We start from the raw sequence: 15,588 nt of genomic DNA on the forward strand, positions 1-15,588 counted from the left end.
CACAGATATTGCCAACATACTGGCAGACAGGTTCAGTGCAAATTCCCCCCCCCCAAAAGGAGAAATATCTATCCCAGCTGAATGTAGCCTCTCTGACATCACAGATGTCCAGGTGAGAGCCGCCCTCTCCAAAGCTAAACACACAGCATCAATGGGACCAGACGGTGTCCCAGGTTGCGTGCTACATGAACTCCAAGAGGAACTAAACTCACACATAAGGCTGCTGTTTAATCTTAGCCTTACTACAGGATACGTACCCAAAGAATGGCGTACAGCAACAGTGGTTCCACTTCACAAAGGAGGTGCTTCTACGGACCCTGGAAATTACCGCCCCATAAGCTTGACGAGCCTGGTCTGCAAAGCTATGGAGAGGATCATTATGGAACTTTATTAACAAAGACATTGATGACCTAGAGACACTTGATCCTACCCAATCCGGCTATGTTAAGGGCAGATCCTGCCTTTTGAACTTAGTCGACTTTTTTGAAACAGTCACTAAGGCCATTGATGAGGGTAAAGCAGTTCACACAGCCTACCTTGACCTTGCAAAAGCCTTCGACAAAATACCCCACTCGGGCATCAGACAAGCTCACCAGCTTAAATGTAAACCCATATGTCATAAGATGGGTTGCAAACTGGCTAAAGGACAGAACCCACAAGGTCAGAATTGCTGGAGCCATGTCAGACTCTAAGCCAGTTACAAGTGGTGTCCCACAGGGCTTGGTCCTGGGACCCCTCTTGTTCGGCATTTATTTCTCAGAAGTACAAGCAAACATAGGAGGATTGTGGCTGACAAAGTTTGCAAATGACTGCAAGCTGGGCGCCATAAATCTATACTCCAGCGGACACCAGCATCCTTCAGAAAGGCCTCACAGAAATGGATAATTGGTGCCAGAGCCATAGCCTTAAACTGAACGCCAAAAAATGTATAGTTATACCCTTTGGGAAAAACAAAGTACCCACAAATTACCACATAGGTAGTAATCCATTAATTATTACGGAAGAAGTAATCAGGGACCTAGGGACCCAAGTTGACAGTGACCTCTCATTTGACACCCACATTGCCAAGGTGGTTAGGAAGACCTTCTATATTGCCCACCTTATCATGAAAGGATTCACATCTAGATCAAGAGAGGTCATTGTGCCCCTATACTCTTCCCTTATCAGACCCATGATAGAGTGCAATGTCCCATTTGGTATGTACCTTAACCGGCACCTGCAGCAGTTGGAAAGACCCCAGAAGTACCTCACCAAGAGGCTCAAAGAACTCAAACATATGTCATATGCTGCCAGATTGAAGAAACTCCAGCTCTATTCAGTCGCATACCGCCTACTCAGAGGTGATCTATGCCCGACGTACAAGGCCATGTCCAATCCAGAATTAATGGACATGCTCCACCTAAAAAAATCCAATTCCACCAGAGCCACGAGAGCAAGAGACTTGAACCTCAACACAGAAATAAATAGGACATGCTGGAGGGACAGATTCATAACCCAGAAGCTCCCTACACTCTGGAACAGAATCCCAGTCCATGTTAGGCAGAGCCCCTCACTGACTCTCTTCAAGAGAAATCTTGAAGAGTGGATGGGAGATAGTAGGTTTACCCTGGGGGGGGGGGGTCATCTCTGTGTCACTGCTAGACAGAGGCACAGTAAACTAAACCCTAAATGGGCTCAGTATTATCATTACAGGGGGTGGCGGAAGCCACACACACTCTGGCTAGGCTTATAAATGCTCTAGAGCAGATAGCCTAGTATGAACCTATAATACTGTAAATTTACCATGGGTTAGGACGCTGTCCCTCGTGGATGGGGATCTATGTAAAAAATGCCCCAGCATATCCTCATGCAGTCAGTCTCTCTCTGGATTATTTACATGCAAAACACAAGAACTAAAAAACATAGAAATGCAAGGCTAGGCTTTTTACGTCACTAACCTGAAACAACAACTGGTAACTTCCTACAAAGCAAAGTTTGCCACAATGACAGAAATATCATGTGCAGCTATTTGGGCAAGACAGCTAGGATGATCAAAAAGCAGGTTTCTTTTACAAATTTGCTCCATTTGAGATAACAGCTGAACCTTCAAGAAAAGAAAATGTAAACAAGAACTCTAGAATGTGTATGATCACCGAAATAAAATTCTGTTTTGTTGCAAGTTGTTAAAAACACTAAATGTTCATTTGTGTACACATTTGTAAACATCTGAAAATAACATTGTTTTGCCAACTGCTGGTATACAAATAAACCTTTTGAAACCAAGAATCAAAAACAGCAGGTTAGAAGAAAACTATAAAGTTAAGAGAAAGAAAGCAATTAAATGCAGCGTACGTTACCAATCAAGACATGCACTGATCTTCTTACACCAAACTATAGGATTCTTCAGGACAACATATCCTTCTTTAGTAACAATGCAATCCACTCAAGACAGCGGTCTCCTGTTCAGCCTACTTTAAGAGTCGCATCAATGTGCCAAGTAGAACCAATAAAAACAGGTCTATCAGACTTACGGCCTAATGACCTCCACAGGTTCACAGAACGATACTAGGCCCAGATGTCCTTATAAGCCTAGATAAGAAATTTCACCCATGTGCCCACAAAGTCAATACCCGTTTCCCTGTCCAGCAGGGACACAGGTGGGATCTCAGAAGTGTATTTTCTGGTCACCATCCAATCGTCCAGGTTTCGCTTAGAGAGGACTAGGGAGGTACTCTGCTTGACATGAAGAGGAAGTCCGTTCCACAGACGGGCGAGTCTTTGAGACACAAATCTATTCCACCAACAAGTTCTATTAATGACACAGACCAGGTTGAGACCTTGAGTGCAACCATCAAGGCAGAGTCCGAGACGGCCTTGTATGCCAGACAGGTCACCTCTGAGCAGTCTGCACGAGACTGAGTGGAGGAACAGGGCTTTTAGCCTATCTGTATAGGACAGGTGTTTACGATCCTGGATTTTCATTGTCAAGAACCTCTGTGGTCTCTCCAGCTGCTGCATGTGCTTTGCAGGTACATGACGACGACGTGGGCATTGTAGTCTATAAATGGGTCTGATAAGGGAGGAGTACAGGGATGTTATAACCTCTGTTACTCACTGGACAAAATGCCCTTAAGTATCATGGCAGCTTTCTTTTCCCGTATGACAAATGATGTTCCAACTTTTATACAGAAACTTGCAACATGTTAGACTAGGTTTTAAAACAGTATTTTTCTTTTCCATTTTATATATGAACACGTTTGAACATTAATGCGTACAGCGCAAACACCCACACTACACATCAGTTATCCATCATCTGTTAGACAGCTAGCTAAGCTCCAGCTAAAAGGTACACACACACAGTGACTGAAGAACAAACACGATTTTTTAAGGAGTTACTGGTTGAAGACTTCTGACTTCAAGGAGGAGTTTGCACCAAACAATCTGCTTGAGTTGGTTGCAGTTCAGGTAGATGTAAGAGATACCATGGCACTTCTCAAAACAGAGGGAAAGTCCAGTGTCTTGGCCAAATGTCCTCCTAATCATTAAACATACCACCATGGGTCTCCCTTAAAAAAGGAAACTCATGGCCTACTGTAACTAACCTACTCAACTAAGTGCAAGTAAATAATCCAGCCAACAAGGTTTTGTATTAGGTTTCCAACTCCTATGGTGGCTCTTCAACTAGTGTTTTACAGGAAAGAGCACTTGCGTACTTTTGCATTCAATAACAGGATGGAATATTACAGTTCTTTGCGGTAAACATTTACGTGGAGTGATTAGCCAACCGTATAAAAATTACACGATGCAAAGACATTTTTAATGACCTTGGCAGGTAGATACTGCTCAAGGTTTAATCTGCCACTGCTTCCAAACCTTCAATACTTTCAACGAGAAACTATGTACCATGCTTCTGGCATTAAATGTAAAGTGGGGTTTTTTTGTACTTCAGATACACTTTGGCATCTTTTATTAAAGAAAATTATTTTACCCAATCTACACCCATCAGACAGGGAAAAATAAAAGCTAGAGGCCATCTCCCAGATTTACCACTGAAAATACCCAAATAAGTAGTTACTTATCACAGAACCCTGTCCTACAAAAATGATAAACCATACTGGAACAAACAGCCAACAACCACCTTGACTTGTGTTTTCATGCTCAACACTAACTAGTGGATTGTATGCACTGCACCATTTGAAGGGTGTGCTTACGAAGCATTCTTTTCAATTTATCAAAGTAATCCATTAGGAAGGCAGTACTAATTGTTTTGACCAAGTCAAGAAAGCTAGCATACAATGTCAATTCTCCAAAAGTTGCTGTTTAACCTCTTCAAAGAATGCCAAGAAAAGTCAATACCTCTCATTAACAAACCGGAAAATGTTTACATTTAATAGAACAAGGAGCATTCCTCTGAGTAAACCACAATAAATTTTCTTATGAAACTATCTGTAGTGATACCCAACACCGTGCTGTGAAACAAACCGTACAGCATCTCACCATGAGTCAGGCCATAATCACATGCTAATATGTTACAGTTTATCTAGTTTCCATTGGATTGTGAAAAGGAAATGGATAACTTTACTGGGTCCCATTGAAACAGAGTTTTACTATGGCATCAGCTGCATCAGTAATTATACAGATAACCTCCCTTGTCCCTTGTCTCTGTAGCACTCAGGCATAAATTTTTGCTTACTGCAAATTTTAAGCTTTATTCCAGATTACTTGTACAGTATCAGGATCAAATCTCCCCACAAAAGATCACCAACCTGTGTGACTGTGGGACGTGAGAGACACCAGATAAGCAATAGCTATGACCTGTACTTCTACAGCTGCATAAGCTTGGCTGAAGCGATGTTAAAACTAGAATGGTGCATCTGCACATGTACAAATATTACAGCCTCAACTATGGAAGGCAGAAATAGTTCTTTTTAAGTCACAAGTTTTTTGCATTCAAGATTTAATGTATGTACTACAACATATTCTCACAATAACACTACTAAGATTTAGCTTTATAAAAGAATACATTACTAAGACTATTCCATACTTTAACTATCCTGTTGTAGATCAATTGCTCTCCATAATCGTCAACTAACAAGGACACAAGTCCTAAAAGATGTGACACGATACATAATAGTCTACTAACAAGGCCACGAGTCCTAAAGATGCAACATAATAATCTGGAACTACACAGTGCGACCTTCCACAAGGTTTTGACTGCAGATCAGTACTGAAAGTCTTGCCAAGATCACTTACCCCAAGAATTGCTGTCATCCACAACGGAACACAGAAACCACGACTTGTGGCTAGCCATGAACTCCTCAACCTGCCATGCGACCACATCAACTGTACTACCCCCATATGTCATTTATCAAAGTTATCCACATGCATCAGCAAACAAAAGCAACTGGAACCATAATCAATCTTAACAAATGCTGGTTTATTGAAGGTTACTGAGCAAGTGCATAGGAAAAAAAAAAAACACTTTCACCATCCAGGCTTCTTCAAGCTTACAGCAAATTTCTAATATCCACATGCGAGTGCTTCCCTGACTCGCTTCCGGTATCCCACAAGTAAATAAACTATCCCCTTGAGCCACTCAAAGAAAGGAGTGCCTCTTTGAACACCCCTCCAGGAAGAGCATACTAAAGCATCAGTGACAACCAAGGACATGTGTGTGTATCCAATATCAGAATTGGACAAACTACACTACACTCACTGGTTAAGTATCACAGACCCCCCCCCCCCCCCAACATGGCATTAAAGACCCTTGTAATTGCTATTACACACAATGTGACAAATAGCACTATGCCTTGATCCATGCAAGAGACAAAGAACTCAAAGCTGCAGAAGGTACTACAGCATGACAGCTTTACTGTCATATATACAGCTATTAAATACTGCCTGTCAATGTTTTAATGCTTCTATTATGTTTAGCACATGTAGACATCTGTAGCTTCATTATTCCTAAACATTTTCTGAAAAGAATGTGAGGATGCTAACCATTGCAACAACCAGTCTTGTCAAATGAGATCAAAGCACTCTATGATGAAAACTTTGAGTTTGACATTTTAGCAAGGCAAAGGCTGACCAGTGCAAGCATTTTCATTTTTCCACTCTTCAGATTACACCACACATATGTTATCACCTCTGCTTATTAAAGGAATAGAAAAACATTTTCTTACCCAAAATTTTTATAACCAAAGTGCCTCCAAAAATGATTCCAGCAGCTTTGTAGCGTAGCTGTATTCCAGTAGTCCAAACTGCTCTCCTGGAATAGTAGTGCAAGAAGCAATGTAGAATCCCACTTTTTCAACTATTTCATAAAGTTATTTTAACACTTCAAGAACCTTGCATTTGTGGAACAAACGGAAGCCAACACATGCATTCTAAAAAAAAAAAAAAAACTTCCAGTATTAAGTAAAATACATAGTTACAGAAAAATAGCAACATCATGCCATACAATCCCTGGCACTAAAAAATGGATTAGGCACACCAACTATTGTAAGTAAATACATTTATCCCTTAAAACACAAAAAGGGAAAAACGTAACCACCAGTAGAAAAGAATCCTATAACCATAAATATGTGAAATAAATCACACACGGCAAACAGCAAACCAGATCAAGGGTTTAATAACTTTCTCAATGAAGCCAGTCAAATTTTTGAAGCACTCTGGATCAGCAGTCACTCATCTCTTCTAAGAGGGTACTCAAAACAAACACAATGTTCGGAATAAAAATTAAACAATCACTAGCCATAAAAAAACTATATATTAGAAATCAACGTAAGCAACGATATACTCCGGTGCACTAAGGTCACAGAAGAGGAACGAACATGGTAAAAAAGTAACGTATCTGCAGCACCCACAGAACCACGATGTCACAATATGTGTATCTGTATTCCTACGTTTCGAGATATACAGTAAGTCTACATGCTTGTCAACAAGCTGAGATCAATGCTGCAAGATGCTCCGGACTACTGCTGGATAAACTTCAGGCCCACAACTGTCTAAACTTCCCACAACTCAAGACAAACACACACAGTGAAGACACTCACCAGTGGACTAGTTAAACAACACAAAATCATACACAAGGTAGGCCAGTGCCAGTCCAAAACATTACTTAAAGCGCACACAAGATGATGCCATCCCACACCTGGCAAGTTAAAGGGTAAATACAGGAAGGAAAAAAAAACAAACAAACAATCAGCCAATAACACAAACAAAAGCACAGACTTCACACACCTGGAGAGTATACCAGTCAGGAGAAGAGTGTAAAGCAAATGTGTAAGTGCCACCCACACGTACGCAAACAAAAGGTCAGCACCAACACAGGGTGGCACAAAGGTGTAGACCCTCACCAGGTGGGCTCTACACCCACAGAACGAGAGGTGCCAACCTCCACCCGCTCCTTTCAGGACACACAATACATCCCAACACGGTTTCCCAGTAACGCTCCTGGAGATTTCAGTGCGCTATGAAGCGCTGCGACTTCCTTCCCGGAGATGGACTCACCCGTTCGCGCCTGCCCCGGAAATCCTTACTGCACGATCCTAGGACACCAACACTTTCTCCCCGGGGGCTCCGCCGCCACCGTAGTCACTACACCACACTCCTACCGGGGTTCTACAGCATGGACCACACGCGCTGGCTTCTCAACCCAACCTGTCGAACCGCCCGTTGCTCCACCCCTACATACCGGTAGGTACCGCCTGGCTACACAAGGCCACGCCTGCATCAGCCGTGACCTACTACGCTCTATAGTTCACACAGGTTCTTTCATGTATTCCCCGCCTTATCCTCTATTCCATTGGCTGTCCAATACCCGTCAATAAAATAGAGCGGTTCTATACTACTAGGTTGCAACGATCTAAGGAAATGCAGGGGTCTTTGGGCCTGTGACAGGGATTTAGGTGTTTAGTTTGATGCCTGGTATTTAAAAGCAACTGAAGTGCTTTAAAAAGGCTGCCAATTAACATTCGGGAAATGTTGTAAGCAATCCAGAATAATAATTCTAGTTTGAAATTCATACTTTTATTACTCACATATAAATAATCTGAGTTGTTTTGACAGGTTTGTACCGAAATACGCTACTTTATACATGGGCTGCTTTGTTTATTACCCCGCCTCCAGCTAATAATCTTATTCTAAGGCGTATTAGGGATATCGTTTCTTTACTTCTTTGGGGAGATTTAAACGTAGATAACAGTAACTTTCATGTACGGTTATTTCTTACAAAGGCCATAATTTTACAATACAGATGTATATTTGTGGCCTACTAGTCTAAAAGGCACTGCACAGGTTGTTGGTTTCCAAGCATCAATGCACAAGATCTTTGAAGGTAAAGTAAGTAAGTATACAGAGCTAGACTTCTGACCACCACGCAAAGCAATTTAATTTCTGGATTTGGAACATATACTTCTCATCTTTAACTGATGAAACAACAATGTAGTCTGTTTTAATAACAAACAGCCCCTGTGACCGACACTGAAAAACGCATCCTTTATTATCTGTGGATCTTCTATGCAATGATACTGTCTTTGTATGACTTTAAGTTGCTGGGTATAATTTCTTCCACCTCAGAAATGTAGGCAGTCTTGCTGATAGAATATGGTAACATTAACAGATAACCATATCTTACTGTTTCTCTGATTCACTAGCATTGTATTAGCTTGACTCCCTATGTAAAAACTGTACCTTTATTTATATTTGTTTACCATAGTAGTGCACTGATTAATACTGATCAATATGAGGCTCAACCCAGGTGAAATACAAAACATTTCACAAAAAATACAGAAATATAAGTAGCAACAGAGTAGTTCAGACTAATTGCATAGAAAAAATGTATCTACATTCTAGTGAACAAGCACATTATAGGTTCATAGGTGTGTACTAGGTTAATGGCCTTGGAGCCTACATAAGCCTAGCCCAAGAAGATTCCCTGGCATCATGCTGCCTGAAGTTAGTTCCCAGTGCCCCTGTCAAGCAAGGGCACTGAGGTGATCGCCTAGGTGAACTGCCGCCCAAAGTTAGTTTACAGTGCCCCTGTCAAGCAAGGCCACTGAAGTGATCCCTGGGGTGAACTTCCTTTATGTTCATAGGAATAGTTTCTTAAGTGGGTCAATCTTAAGTAAATGTTGAGGGAGGAAAAGAGACTTGGAGTGGAGATATGTTTAATGATAAGTCTTGTATCTACAAATCTATCACATCTGCTTGGCATTGTCTGTACTCCTACAAGGTTGCTAAGGCCTGGAGCTCCTCACCTGTATCCGTTGGGTCAATACCCCCCCCCCCACACACACACACCTTTTAAAACCACTCTGAAAGAATTCCTAGCTAAAATATTGCTCAGTTCTTGCACAAAACCAGGATAAACTATATCCGTAAATGTGAACAAGTACCCTTTCATTCCTTATACCTCCCTCCTCTCCCTTCATTTACTTCCTTACTTTTATCAAATTCTCTTCCCTGACTTTCTAAATATATCATAAGCCTGTTTTCCCTCACTTCATATTGCAATTCGTGGACTAACTTACCTTTAATTTCCCTATAAACTGTCTAAAATTTCTGTAAATATTAAATGACTGTCATATAAATGGACCTTGCTCCAGTCGGACTTTCCCGGTAAACAAATATAAAATAAATAAAAAAATAAAATACAACTTGTATTGATTCTTAACCAATGTTTTTATATTATGTCTAATTTGTTATAATTATTTATACTGCAGGCGTTTTTGTTTTATTTTTGAAAATTGTACAATTATTTTTCTTAAAAATGTTTTGTAATAATTTGGAGCTTTTCTCCCCAGGCTGCCGCTGAAAATGGGTTTCTACCCAGTCAGACATTCCCAGTAATCAAATGTCTTTTTTTTTTTTTTCCAAATACCTTTAGTGAATAATCATTTGTGACATAGGCAAATTAGGTGAACAAATGTCAATAAATAAGTAAATACTTGACTTGGATGAAAAAGTGTTTTTTTGAGTTGCATTCTGAATTTGGAATAAGTATTGATTCTCTTTAGGTTGATGGGGGGAGCTTGCCAATGAGTAGGTGCCTGAGAGGAGAACGCATGCAGTTCTGTTGAGTTTGGTACTAGGGGTAATGAGAGTTGGTGCGGCATATGAGCAGTGTGCTGTTTTGTATGAGGATTTTTTTTTTGCATGAAGTCTAGCTGCAAGGGGAGTAAAAGTGTGCGATTCTAACAGTAGATTAGATCTTTGGTTTATAGGTAGCCATTTGGCTTTTTCTAGTGTGAAATAGTGATGCTCACAGAAAATTGATTGTGTAATAAATTAGCAGATGCTGTTAGAGATAGTCTGGAGTATAATAGTGTATACAATTTAATTCATCACAAAAGCAGATCCTCATGTAATGCAGTTACACTGTAGCGCATACCTGTTAACCATCCTTGATTTTGAAGAACATGCTGGATTTTGCCTCATTTCCCCCTGTCCCTCGTAGGATGTTTGGTTTTAAGTCCCAAATGAGGGCTGTTGTTGTCCTTCCACTTCCGTGACTCTAACAGTACCTAAGCAGAGCGCTTTCTCTATAGTTGTGTGTGTTGTAGTTTGATTTTTCTTGTAAATCTTTGGAATTACAGTCAGTTATTCCAGTCATTTGAGTTTCATTCTTCATATTGTTCAGAAAATGCATTTTGATGCAAGAACTGTTCTGTTAACCATTTTTAACACCTTTATTGAATTATCACTTGTGACATAAGCAAATTTACATTTATACAAAAGTAATCAAACTTTATTAACAAGTTCACGTTTACAAACATTATATTTCACATATATTGCTATACATACAACCTAGACAACATTACATAAATTATTCAATTCCTGACTTTTTTAAACAAAAAACATCTTTATTAAACCATCACTTACAACGTAGGCAATCATACACTTATATAAAAAAAAAAAAAAAAACACTCGACACAATCCTAGCTGCAAGCAGATTACATCACAAGCCATACTGACACACACTACCAGTTGCAAACATTATACGTCACTTATAATCTAACCAATCATTTTCAATCAAACATTGCATAGCTTATGTAAGTCCTGCCTTCTCTTAACCCTCATTCCTCCCCTGTATGTGTTGTTTCCACAGTTCCCATTTTTTCCTTTGTAGTTTGCTCCTACCCTTTTCTAAAAATCTCAGTTCCGGTTGTATTATCTCTCTTACTGTATTCACTACTTCTAGTATAGTTGGTTTACATACTGATTTCCATTTTCTAATAATTGTTTTTTTGACAGCCAACATAATTAGACACAGCAAGGCCTTACCATGTCTAGGCAATTCCGATTCTGTATCATAGCTCAGAAAAATCATCTCCCTTGTCACACCAATCTGCACACCCAGCATCTCTGACAGTGCATCCCGCAGGGAATCCTTAAAGTCCACCAACTCACCGTACTCCCAGAAAATATGTTCCCTATTACCTCACCATACTCCCAGAAAATATGTTTCCTATTACCTCTTTCTTCCCCCATCACATATCCAACATTTACTGTCTATCTCAGGAAAAATTTTCTAGAGTCTACTTGGGGTATAAAAATGTCGATGTAAACATTTTGAACCAATAATCCTAAATCTTCTCGATTTTGTTGCATATTTGGAGGACATATATATATCCTCCAATTGTTTCTTTGTGAATTGTTTATCCAGTCTCTCTTCCCAATCCTTTCTAACCTCTCCTAATTGATTTTTATAGTTATCATGCAATATTTTATATGCTCTACTAATTATTCCTTTTTAATGGCAGCTTCTGTTCTAGATTCTACTAACAACTGTACCAGTGCTGGTCTTTCATTTAGGACCCCCATATTTCTTTCTCTTTGCCTATACTCTGATATCAATCCTTGATAGGGAAGGCAGTCTCTAACCTGTAGTTCAGATAGATTCTAGGCGTATTCCCATTCTATCATCTTTTTCTCTCTAGTTGTTTGTTCCCAATACCTGGGTTCCTTTGCCAGTTTCCTCCAATAAATTCCAGCACTCTCTTGCTTATTGTCTATATCCCTAATTGCAGTCATCCCTATTGTCACAATCTCCTTTCTCCATTCTGTTGTTGGCTTAGTTCTTAGGATACTTTCTGCTACTTTATGGATAATATTATTCTGTATGATTATTATTCTCCTTAAAGGCCTGCATCCAAAATCCCAGTCTCTCCTTGTTTCTTGAGCTTCCCACCTGTGTCATCATCATCCCTTTCCACTTTGAATTATAGTTTTATGGTTGTGCTATGTGTAATAGCCTTAACTGTGTAGCTGTAAAATACCCCTTCAAATCGGGCAATCCCAGCCCGCCCTGTTTTACTGGAGGAATCAGCTTTTCCCACTTGACACTTGCCGTCTTCCCCTCACAGATAAAGTCCTTTAGATCTTTATTAATCACTATCCACAACTTCTCTTCTGGTTGATAAAAGTATGCCTGACCTGTGTATAAGACTAATGGGGCTAGAAACATTTTAACTGCTTGTATATTACTATCCATATCCATATAACAAAGCTTCCATTTTCTCAATTTTTGTATTATCTTTTGCTTAGTTTCTTCCCACATATCCTTAGCTGCCACACCAGAATCATTTTAATCCATACTCTTAAATACTTAATTTTATCATGTCCCCATAAATATGGATATTGCTGAACCAATTTGTGTGTAGGTACATAATTTACCACTATTGCTTTTGTTTTAGCTTCATTAATTTTGTATCCTGAAAAGATTTGAAACTGTCTCAAAATGTTACACAACACTGTAATGTCCCTTTCTGGTTTTGTCAGGTATAAAATAATATAATTTGCAAATGTAGGCAGCTTTTCTTACTACCATACCAATTACATCCTCAAATTTCTGAATTCCTTATTTTTTCTTTTTGCCATTGGTTCTAAATATAATGCATATAACAAAGGGGAAAGAGGACACCCCTGCCTGGTTCCTCTGCTCAATCAGAAATTAAGAGAGACTCCCACCCACTTTAATTTTCGCCTCTGATCTCTCATATATCTGCCTAATCAACCTTATATTTTTTTTCAGGAAATGCAAATGCTTCCATTGCCCTGCTCATAAAGTCCCAGCTTACTTTGTCAAATGCTTTCTCTGCATCAAGTCCCACCAACAATGGTATTTTCTTACATTCTGCTTCCCTCTTGTTTTGTTAATGTTGTCAAATGTTTGCCTCCCCTCCACAAAACCACATTGATCCATATCTATCAATTTTGGTATCACTTTTACCATTCTTTTAGCTGTTATAGACATTAACACTTTATAATCATGGTGTAGTATTGAAATGGGCCTGTATGAAGCTGGATATGATAGGTAATTTGCCCTCTTTAGGTATTACAGCTACCACTGCTTTCTTCCAGGGAGTTGGTACTTCTCCTCCTCATAAAATACTGTTAAACAAAACCTTCCAGATTTTTATCAGTTTTTTCCCTCCTAGCTTCCAAACTTTCACAGGAATACCATCTATTCCTGTGGACTTTCCTGTGGATTGGTTATACGTCAGAATTTTTTCTCATCTCCTTTCCTAACCGTTACTAAATGAGCCTCATCTACCTCTAGCCTTGACATAGTTAATTCTTTCATAAACATTTCCATTTGTATCTTTTCTTGATTTCCATATGTATCTGATTTATACAGACTTTCATAGAATTTCTGAAATATTTTTAATACCCCTACAGGATCTCTTGTTACCTTCCTTGTTATAGTCTCCCTAAGCTTGGCGCTAGAAGTTTTTGTGCTCTAGTGTTATTATCAAAAAACAGTTGCTTAACATCAGTCTTTCTAAACTCATGTATATTGTCAAGGTAATCCCTTATATTCTGCTTAGCATTCTGCAGTTAATCCTCTTCTTGTTCTGTGAGATTCTCCCTATTCTTCAATACTTTAACATTTGTCAGTCCCTCTAAATAATTTTTGTTACTTCTTAACCATAGCTCCTTTTCTTTTATTTCAACCGTATTTGTAAACTCTGCCTTAATTTTATCCCATTCCCTTGCTATATTTTCTTAAGTAATTTCTATCCTCTCCAACAGTTTTTCAATAATCTCCACTCCCCATTCCTTAAATTCCTCTCCTTTCAACAGATACGTGGAAAGCCACCAGTGTCTCATTTTTATTTCATTACCCTGTGTTTTTATTTTAGTTATTATTGGCACATGATCTGAAATAGTTATTGGGTGCATATCAAGGCTTTCAATTAAATGCACATGTTCCTGTAAAATGTAAATTCTGTTTAGTTTAGCCCAGTTTTTATATCTTGGGGAATAATATGTAAATTTGCTGTGAACTCCTATTACTGAATTCACATCTTCCGTGACAAAAAATTTCATAAATATCTTCAAATATCTACCCTCCTTTGTTATACATTCCCTTCTGGGCTGGAAATCAAATTCCAGTCCCCATCTATAAGTAATATTCCTTGCTGAAAACTGATTATTTCTCTCAGAATTTTCTTAAGCTCCATTATAGTAGATTAGATGGACTATAAATACATGCCAGTAGCCCCTTAACACTACAAATCTGCCATTGTTATCTTTTTTATCCTCTTCTATCACTATTAGAACTCCTCTTGCAATTAATATAAGTACTCTTCTTTTCCTTTGTCCCAGATATTCTGCTGAAAAACAATCCTGAAAACCTTTCTTTATCAAATTCACATGTTCAGCTTTTTCCCAACGGTGACTGTTCTAACATAGCTATTTGCACTCTACATTTTTAAATATAGTTCACTATTCTTTCTTTTTTTGTATTGATCTGTGAGATTGTTAACATTTAAAGACATCACAGAAATCATTATTGTATTAAAAAGTTATTATTCACATCTTTTATGTATAACACCTTTGTCGCTTTTCCCGCTCTAACATAGATGACAAGTAGGCAGGGTAGTTTGTTTAGATGCTTTATTATATAGAAACACATCTGGATGGATAGCAGCATCATAAAATATAAACAAACTGATTAACAGACAGACCTTACATACACACATGCTTAGATCTCAACAGCTTACTGCAAAATGACAGTCAGTCTCACATGTTCAGTATTTATACACTTGTGCAAGCCCCTAAATGTCTGGTTCCAGATTTTGTGTTACATGCATACACTGTTTGGCAGGTTGAACCTTTATATTGTTGTGTCTTGTCATAGCCAGAGCCTATGTCACATCTTACAAAACATTTTATTTCATTGAAAGCCCTCAAAAAAACATACAAACAAACCTCCAGTAGCCCCCTAAAGCCTAGTAATTTAATACTAAGACACAAAACTATGTACATTTTCAAACGCTGAAGTTTTACCATCCTAATAGGAACAAATTTCCCAAACTGACAGACTTGAGTTAACCTAAAAGAAAGGTTATCCATGCTAAGATGCATGGTGCAGCCTGTGCTTCTACTTAGTGCTAACTGGTTTTGCTTATCTTTATAGCTGTCTCAGCTGGGAACCCCCCTGAATGCTTTCAGAAAACATTATCTCCTAGTCAGTTTCTCTTTTCTATTTTTCCCCAGCCAAACATTCTCCACCAGACTGTAATCAATTTCTCTTTATCAGATTATCTCCATGGCAACATGAGAACCAGATAGCCAATTTCTCTTTATCAGATTGTTTTC

At 38.9% G+C, this 15,588-nt stretch overlaps 1 protein-coding gene across 1 annotated transcript in view; it reads right to left on the bottom strand.

Annotated features, from left to right (window-relative positions):
• CHD8 (chromodomain helicase DNA binding protein 8) overlaps positions 1–7,694 on the bottom strand; it is a gene marked incomplete in the record, with an annotated part of 4,119,653 nt that extends 4,111,959 nt beyond the window's left edge. Inside the window, 2 exon segments of the mRNA XM_044057960.1 lie at positions 6,162–6,365; positions 7,222–7,694.
• Between the last annotated feature and the right edge of the window lie 7,894 nt (positions 7,695–15,588).

This window comes from Protopterus annectens, chromosome 16.part0, assembly GCF_019279795.1.
Source record: "Protopterus annectens isolate FY-2018-M chromosome 16.part0, PAN1.0, whole genome shotgun sequence".
Lineage (NCBI taxonomy): Eukaryota > Metazoa > Chordata > Ceratodontiformes > Protopteridae > Protopterus > Protopterus annectens.